At 30.5% G+C, this 9206-nt stretch overlaps 1 pseudogene across 1 annotated transcript; it reads left to right on the top strand.

Annotated features, from left to right (window-relative positions):
* Positions 1–2440: 2440 nt before the first annotated feature.
* LOC145932831 (uncharacterized) lies at positions 2441–8605 on the top strand (annotated as a pseudogene). Its single transcript, XR_014424789.1, has 7 exons — positions 2441–2556; positions 4884–5082; positions 5363–5590; positions 5872–6024; positions 6079–6081; positions 6226–6491; positions 8595–8605. The product of XR_014424789.1 is annotated as an uncharacterized LOC145932831 (transcript).
* Positions 8606–9206: the final 601 nt, after the last annotated feature.

Below are 9206 nucleotides of genomic sequence, written 5' to 3' on the forward strand. Positions count from 1 at the left end.
CAGAGGAGGAAAAGGAGAGGAGGAGAAAAGGGAGAGGAAGAGTTTGGGGGAAAGGGGGAAAAGAATGTTGTAGTAGAATGTGAGGTCGCATATGGTCACGAGAGGAAGGAAAGATGGGAGGTGTGAAGGTTTGGGTACGCTCCGTATAAAAGCGCCTTTAATCCCTAAGGGGACAAATAAAGTATACATACATACAATATAATATATAAATTATATATATATATATGTATGTGTGTATATATATAAATTTATATTTTAATTAATAATGTGTATATGTTAAAACATTAAATAACATTATATATATATATATATATATATATAATTATATAATATATATTATATACAATATATATAATATATATATTATATAATTATATTATATACAATATATATAATATATATATTATATAATTATATTATATATAATATATATATTAATATATATAGTCGCAATAATATATTAAATATTTATTATATATATTTAAAATGTAAAGTAAAGGCTCTCGTAAAAAATCAAAGGTAAGACGGGCTAATTACGAGCCAAGCGCGGTAAGAAATGCGCAAAGATTTAGAGTTATTATAAAACTAATTTATTGAACGTTTCGGTCCAAGTATCGGACCATCTTCAGCATCTAAAGATACAGAACAAGATAAAAGTACAAATCAGTAATTATGTGGTGTTGAGGATAAAAATTCATAGCAGTTACTCGCGCATTATAATTTAAGAAAAGAGACAGCGCTAATATATCTGGCTAAAAACGACAATAACGAAAGCCCGAACGGTGAGCCTCCCTCCGATTCCAGCCGTTAAGGAAGAGTTCCTCGGATCTTTTGAGTTGATCATCATCCTTTTTTTTAAAAAACTTGATTATAGGATGCGTTAAGATAATAAGAAAGAAGAACAGGAGGTGACTCACTTTATCCGTATAATATCGTCATGTGTCGATACGGCCGAGATACAAACAGACAGAAGTTCAAACAGGCAGTAACGATAATTATTCTATACCATTTTGGTTGTCGGTAACAAAACAATAACAATATATTTGTGGTAGGATATACATACATCGTGACGTACCATCGCGCGCAAGTTTTTGAATATTATATCTTGGATAGATTCTCCACGATCGTGAGATAAGAATGGTGTAGACTCTCAGTATCGCTCTGCAAATTCAGACTATTGTTTTGTCTACTAATAAAAATCATCTCCGACATTAAGCGCTTTCCATAACTCAGTTCTTCATCCAGAACTTCAACATTGTCCCAAGCAAATTCGTGATCCTCCAGCCTGTGGTCCGTGATTACGGAGTGCTGCGTGGTTCTTTTATTAACGTGGTTTCGATGTTCTGCCATCCTAGTTTTTAGAAGTCTGCCAGTTTGTCCCACGTAAGATGCATTACAGTCCTTGCAGGAGATTTTGTAGACCACGTTACTACGTAATTCATTATGTAACGGGTCTTTATGCACGTGGATAAATTTGCGTAGCTTATTCATACCGGTGTATGAGAGCTTGCTTTGCAAATCACGAACCACAGGCGCAAACCGTTCCGAAATTCGCGGGACATAAGGTATGTTGAAAAAACCGTTATTATCCATATTCACACCTTCATCGCCAACAACTATGTCTGTATCGGTTTTATGCCTATTGTGTCTAAAGATTAAAGTTTTTAGGCGTTCATGAAGTATTTTAAAAATAAAAGTCAACGGATACCCGTTGGATAGCAAAGTGTTGACGACAAAATGTAAATTCTTCTCATGGAAGCGTGGATGTGAGAGACGGAACGCTCTATCAATGAGGCCGATGGCAGTGCCTCTTTTGTGGCAGAGAGGGTGTCGAGACTCGAAATGTAAGTATCTACCGGAAAAAGTAGGTTTGTGATACCAATCAAAAGTTAAAAAATTGTCTTTAAGAATCATTGTTACATCTAAAAAATTCAGTCGGTTGTCGGTTCCCTCCTCCATTGTAAATTGTAACTTAGGATGGAAAGAATTAAAAGTGTCTAAAACAACGCTGAGCATGGAGCAGGGAACCGCCAACGCGACGTCGTCGACGTATCTATAGTAAAACGGTAAATTAAACGGAAGAGTCTCGACGGCCCTCATCTCCAAATCTGATAAGGTGATGTCGGCGATTATCGGAGAGAGCGGAATATAAATTTTAATATATATTTAATTTTTAATATATTATTGCGTATATATATATTAATTATAATAGAAAATAAATTGTCAGTATCTTCTATTATAAATTCTATTATTATAATAGAGAATACTGATAATTTATTATTTGAGCATCAATAAAATAGCTTTTAATATGGCCGCGCGTACATGCGATGTGCAGAGTGCTCTGCGCATCACATGCGCATCACATACGCGATTCACATTTGTTTTATCTTCTTCACTGCCAAGTCGCCACGGTCAGCCAAGACCTCGTGCTGCCTGCATTTCGCGATCGTTAATACCCTTTTCCCGCCGAAAGTTTCTGTTGTGTGATACACATATTTTATATATCATATTCGTTTATTGTGTATATGGTTATTGGACGAAACCTTCCTTTTCGAAGTAAGTACGATATATTATATATGTATAAAATATAATATAAATACTTGATACTCGAACATTTCTGTTTTTAGTCTAACCTAATAATAATAGCCATGAATAAGTCAGAGACGAGGAATAAAATAAAGTTTCATAGAAAGCTTACAAATAAGATTAATCGATCTCTAGCATTAATTAGCAACAATTCAGTGTTATCTTGTGATTCTCTATCAGATAATTTTAACGATAATAATGCCCAAAATAAGGTATCGTTAACTTCAAAACTAGCTGCACGGGCTATAAACGAAAATATAACTTTAGCGGCGTTAGGAAAACTACTTCCTATAATACGAGAAATACCGGGATGTAAGGATATACCAAAGGATCCAAGGACACTTGTCAAAACACCCAGAAAAATAAATGTAAAATCTATAGGTTGTGGGACATATTTTTATTTTGGTATAGAGAAAACGTTAAATTCGTTTTGTATAAATCATAAAATCAGCATACAACAAAATGAAGAGTTCTTATTAGCTATCAATATTGATGGTTTACCTTTAAGCAAAAGTTCTAATAGCTCGTTTTGGCCTATTTTATGTTCGGTAAAATCAATAAAAATTCTTATAAATCAAGTGTTTTTAGTTGCATTATATCATGGTTCAGCAAAACCAAAATCTGATGATTTTTTAAAAGATTTTATAAATGAATCTATTTATCTATCGACTAACGGAATATTAATAAATTCTGTTATAACATATAAATTCCGAATTTTAATGTTGATTTGTGATTCACCGGCAAAATCATTTGTTTTAGCTATTAAAAATCATACAGGCCATTTTTCATGTACAAAATGTGACCAAGAAGGTGAATTATTTAATCATGTATTATGCTTTATTGAAACAGAGCGTTTTTGTAAAAGAACCGATACTTCATTTAGAACTACTGCTCAACCAGAACATCATATTGGTAGAAGTATGCTATTAGATATACCGAACTTTAATATGATAGACAGTGTTCCAATAGATTATATGCATAATCTTTTATTAGGTGGCATGAAAAGACTTCTTTGTCACAAACGATATGGATGGATTTATGGTAAACAACCGCATAAATTACGAGCTCGTGATGTTAATAAAATTTCAGAAAATGTTCTAAAATTAAAACGATATGTTCCTCACGAGTTTTCCAGAAAGACACGTTCTATACTTGAGTGTAAAAGGTATAAAGCTACGGAATTTAGATTTTTTTTTTGCTATATGCTGGTCTTATAATTTTAAAAGAAGTTCTGTCATCCAAAGTCTACAATAATTTCATTACATTAAGTCTTGCAAGTTCTATAATGATCAGTCAATATTATTCGAGATTTGAAAATTATGTGTTATATGCTAATAATTTAATGAAAATTTATATTTGTCAATCTATTAAAATTTACGGTCCAGACTTTATATCACACAACATACATAACTTCTTACATTTAAGTGACTGTGTAAAATTATATGGCTCACTTGATAATTTTAGCGCTTTCCCTTTTGAAAATTATATGCAACAATTAAAAAAAAAGGTTCGTAAATCTGCTTTGCCTTTACAACAAGTCATACATCGTGTGTTTGAGGAAAGTAATATAAGTCAAAACGTTTTCTCTAATCTTACGAATGATGATTGTGTAAAACTATTAATGGAACATTTCAATGGTCCTTTGATTAATAATTGCACATCTCCACAATACAGAAAAATACAGACAAATAATTATTATTTAGATATTTCAAAAATAGCCGATAGATTTGTCGAATTAAAAAATAATGTAATTGTTGAAATTAAAAATTTTGCTTCTTATGAAACCTCTATATGCTTATTAGGATACAGATATAGTAAGCAAGATAATTTTTACTCAAAGCCATGTTCCTCGTCTTTATTTGATATCCAATATATAAAGAAAGAAACTAACTCACTTGAAGTATGGAATATTGACTTTATCAAAAGAAAATTGATAGTACTACCTTACAAGCACAATCTTGTTTCATTTCCATTATTACATATTTAAATGATTGCTAATTTTAAACTTATCAAAAAATGTATAATTTAAATTTACTTGTATATAATATATAATATTTATATAATAATTTTTTTTATATAAGAAAGATATGCTTATTTTATTAATATATTTGTACCTTTTTTTGCATAAAAATTTACATAAAAATTTTATTTTCTATTATCAAATAAGTAAAAGTGTGTAAAATTAGCTATATTTTATAAACTTATTTATTTGCATGTGTTTTAATATTTTTTGTCATATATACATATTATAAAATATTATTTTTTTGTTATAAAATTAACAACGATCTGATGACAAGATGACCTGGTTCGTTGTGAAATTTGATGTTGAAGATACAGTAGAAGCAGTACCGAATACATGGTATATAAAAAAAAATGCACAATGTTATTGGCCACCTGAAGGTACTATAAAAAACGTTATAATAGACTTCATAAAAAAGAAACATATGCCCGAAGCAAATTGGATACTCTATGAAGCTACTCTTTTGGGTGTATATGGTAAAGTATATATTTTTAAACATATTAAATATATCATTATTGTATAATTGCTTTCTATGTAATATAAAAAATATATTATATATACGTACAGAATATATATATGGCACAAATATATTTTAGAAATAATTTTAGAAATCTTTATATATGTATATAGAAACTGTATTATATAAGTAATAATTATATATACTCATGGCTTATTAATAATTTACTTTTTAAATAAAAACACAGATTTCTCACTTTAATATTAATTAAATTATTTATTTAAAATATGGTTTTATAGACAATTATAAAACAGCGCAACAGAAAGCTAATAAGGCAAGGAATACGAACAATCTTTCCTCCAACAATGAAAAATTAAAACAAAAATATAGACGAAATAAAAAGAAAAATGGAAGGCATTCTAACAAATCTGATAATGAATACGAATTGTCCACTGAAACAGAAATATCTTCATCAGATGATGTAAGATATCCTGACATTCCAATTGAACAAAGTGACTCAAGCGATAGTAAATAAAAAACACGATAATTGCATAATATATTATATTCATTCAATATGTTATTGTATTAATTCAATGTTTTATAATACAAAATGCGTTATACACAATTTTTGGGAAAATATTTATAATAAAAATAATATTTAAAAAAATACAAAAACATACAGGAAAAAGTTTAAAATTCTATTAGCATTTTGTCCCTATTAATTATTTGTAGTAGTTATTGTATATTATACATACAAAAGTTTAATAATTATATGCGAAAAAAGTATTTTTAATTTACATTTTTCTAGAGATGAGAGTAGACAATAATATTGATAAGAATATTCAGCTCAAAGCTTCTACTTCTAATACACATACTACTTGTACATCTGGAACTATAGTGAAAACTGCATCGCTATATCATAAATCTGGTTCGACTTTTGAACAAAACATTAGTGAGAAAGGTATTTTGATATTTAATAATTTATTATACTATCTATATGTAAATAAATAAATAGAGAGTGAGTGAGAGCGAGAGAGAGAGAGAGAGAGAGAGAGAGAGAGGGAGAGAGAGTTTTTAAATTAAATTCTGGAAGAAAGTATTATTATATGTAAGAAAATATTACTACACAATATTTACAATTATATAATTATTTACATTTTAGAGTTTCAAAAACGGGTTTTGAGAGAGTTGTACATTCTCAGTTTGAAAATTGATGACATTTCTGAAATTATGAATGCTGTACTGAAAAATAAAGCAGATGCAACGAATAAATTATCTGCATGTAGTGAAGCTCCCGATATTATCAAATTGTTCCCAGTAAATGATGATGTTTTGGTTCAATTGGAAGATTGGTTAATGAGTTCCGAACAAAATAAAACAATATTGGTAAGAGAAATCAAAATATTTCTCTACTAAATAAAGAGTGCAGTAGTGTCAAAGAATTAATATATCATATTAGAATATTCTGTAATTATGTAATATATATAAATTGATAACGTGAATAATAGGCCAACTAAACGAGCACAAAAGCAATAGGATGTTGGAATAATTTTGTTTTTATTATGATAAAGTGAGCGTAAACGTTTCGACCGTACTCGGTCTTTTTCAATACAATTTGAGAACAACAAATAAAAAAACCAAGAATAAAATAAACTTAGACATAAATATAATATGACGGACGGTTTAAAAATTGAAATCGCATACAAAACTTGATGTCGAACATCGCTTTACGCTGTTAATTACAAAGTTTGAAACAATACTTGCGCGTTTGGTTGTCATAACATATGTTTAATGGAGCCCTCTCTTGAAAAAGTATCGAATCCTAGTTCGTCGTTGGTTTGCGCGAACGTTCAGATCCGACTCTCCTCGAGACGAGTCCATTTTTCAACCCTTCTGACCAAATTGAATATGTTAAACGGAATCTCTCACTAACTTCCACGGAAAGTCTTATTTAAACTAACTTACATGTCAAAAATTCGTTGTTGAGTCTCAGCAATTCGATGGTTTAATGCGTGTCAATGTTAAAAATAAACTGTTTATATAGTCAAATCGCTTGTCATTTAATCAAGATTAGCCCTATTTAAACATGTATTTCACTTAATTCTTCTAGAATATCAAAATAGCCACTTTCAAGTAACTCGGTGTCTTTGTTTAAGTTAATACTATTTTTATGCTCTTTTATATATAACATTTCTGATACGAGTCTTTTATTATAATTTATTTCATGATCTAATATTTCAGTTTTTTCCCAATCAAATGTGTGGCAATGATTTAAAATATGTTCAGAGATCACCGAATGTCTTGATGAATCCAATTTGATATTACTTCTATGTTCTTTAAGTCTGGTGCGTAATTGTCTTTTTGTTTGTCCTATATATGTGGCGTCGCAGTCATTGCAATTTATTTTATATACTACGTTTGAATTGCTGGGGCCCTCGTTCTTATCTTAGTGTGTTTTGATCACTGTATCTAATTTTTTTAAACAGCGATATCCCACTTTTACATCAGATTTTTTAATTTTTGCTGATATCAATTCTGAAATTGATTCAACATATGGAATAACGACAAAATTGTTCTTCTTGTCATCATTCTCATGGGGACAGCCCTCGACTTCTTTGTCTGTCACATTTAATTTGGTGAAGATAAGGTTCTTTATTCTATTATTTATTTCTTTAAAAATGAGATCCAGAGGATAGCCGTTTGATAACAATACATTTATAACAATATGCAAATTTTTCTTATGAAACTCCGGATGTGACAACAAAAGTGCTCTATCCACTAAATTATAAATAGTGCCTATTTTATGGCATTTCGGGTGATTCGAGTAGAAAGATAGAAATCTACCCGAAAAAGTTTTTTTATGAAACCAGTCAATGTATAATTCATTATCTATCACACTAATTGATATATCTAAGAAACTTATGTTGCGGTTCACTTCCTGTTCCATTGTAAATTTCAATCTTTCGTGATATTTATTAAATTTATCTATGATATACGGTATGTTTTTTGCGTGTGTTGCTAATAAAATGTCATCGACGTAACGGTAGTAAAATGTTAAATTCCACTGTGGTGTGTTAATGATTGATGTTTCTAAATCTTGTATAACTAAATCAGCAATTATTGGGGAGAGGGGAGATCCCATAGGAGCTCCATATATTTGTTTGTATGTATTGTTATTAAATCTAAAGAATGTGGATGTTGGTATGAATTTAATTGCGTTTAAAAATTCATTTTTAGGAATGATAGTCTGTGTGTCAATGTAATGCCATCTGTTATTGATGCTTTCCATAGCTAGGTCTAAAGGGACATTTGTAAACAATGAGACCACATCAAGTGAAATTATTATGTCTTCACTGTTTAAAGTTTTTCCAGACAGTGTACTGCATAAATCAAAGCTGTTATTCACGAAGCTCTTCCCTTTAGGAATGCTTTTTATTAATATTTTATGGATGAATAATGCCAAATGATGTAGGGCTGTGTTAACTGACGATACTATGATCCTAAACGGGATGTCTTTTTTGTGGATTTTAGGCAAGCCGTAAGCTTTGGGAAGGAGACTGTCACTAGAATGTAGAAAGTAGTATTCTGTTTTTGTGATGTATTCGTTTTTCTTCCATTTCTTTAAAATAGTGTTTAAGTCTTTTTCTATTTTTAGCGCTGGATTGCTATTAATTCTTTTATAGGTATCCTTATCGTTGAGTAAATTTTCGACTTTATTTACGTAATATTTTCTCTCCATCGCTACCGTCGCGTTTAACTGAGACACAAATTCCACCGAAGGTTGTTAACCTGTTGCAAATGGGCAGTAAATTTAGCCTCCCAATAAACATAGACAAAAAAACAGCCATTCATGAGTTTATCAAAGATATTGAGTGCAACACGAAAAGAAATAAGAATATGAATTTTACTACGTTACGCAATATAGCAATTTCTCAATTTTCCCACTTTCTACACAATCGCTCTAAAATCACGCAGACACAAATCAAATTAGATTCTATGGTTACTCTCTCGTCGGTCGCCACCTTGTCGTGGTGAGAGGGCTCACCCAGTACACTGTCGTACTGGGTGCTAAGAGCGACCAGTACCAAGAATTCTTGGTACAAGGCCTTTTCTTGTTTGGAAAGGCGGTATGTGTGTGTGTGT

The sequence above is a fragment of the Prenolepis imparis genome, unplaced genomic scaffold, assembly GCF_030444845.1.
Source record: "Prenolepis imparis isolate NDT839.2.m4 unplaced genomic scaffold, iyPreImpa1.0 SCAF_2, whole genome shotgun sequence".
In the NCBI taxonomy this organism is placed as follows: Eukaryota; Metazoa; Arthropoda; class Insecta; order Hymenoptera; family Formicidae; genus Prenolepis; species Prenolepis imparis.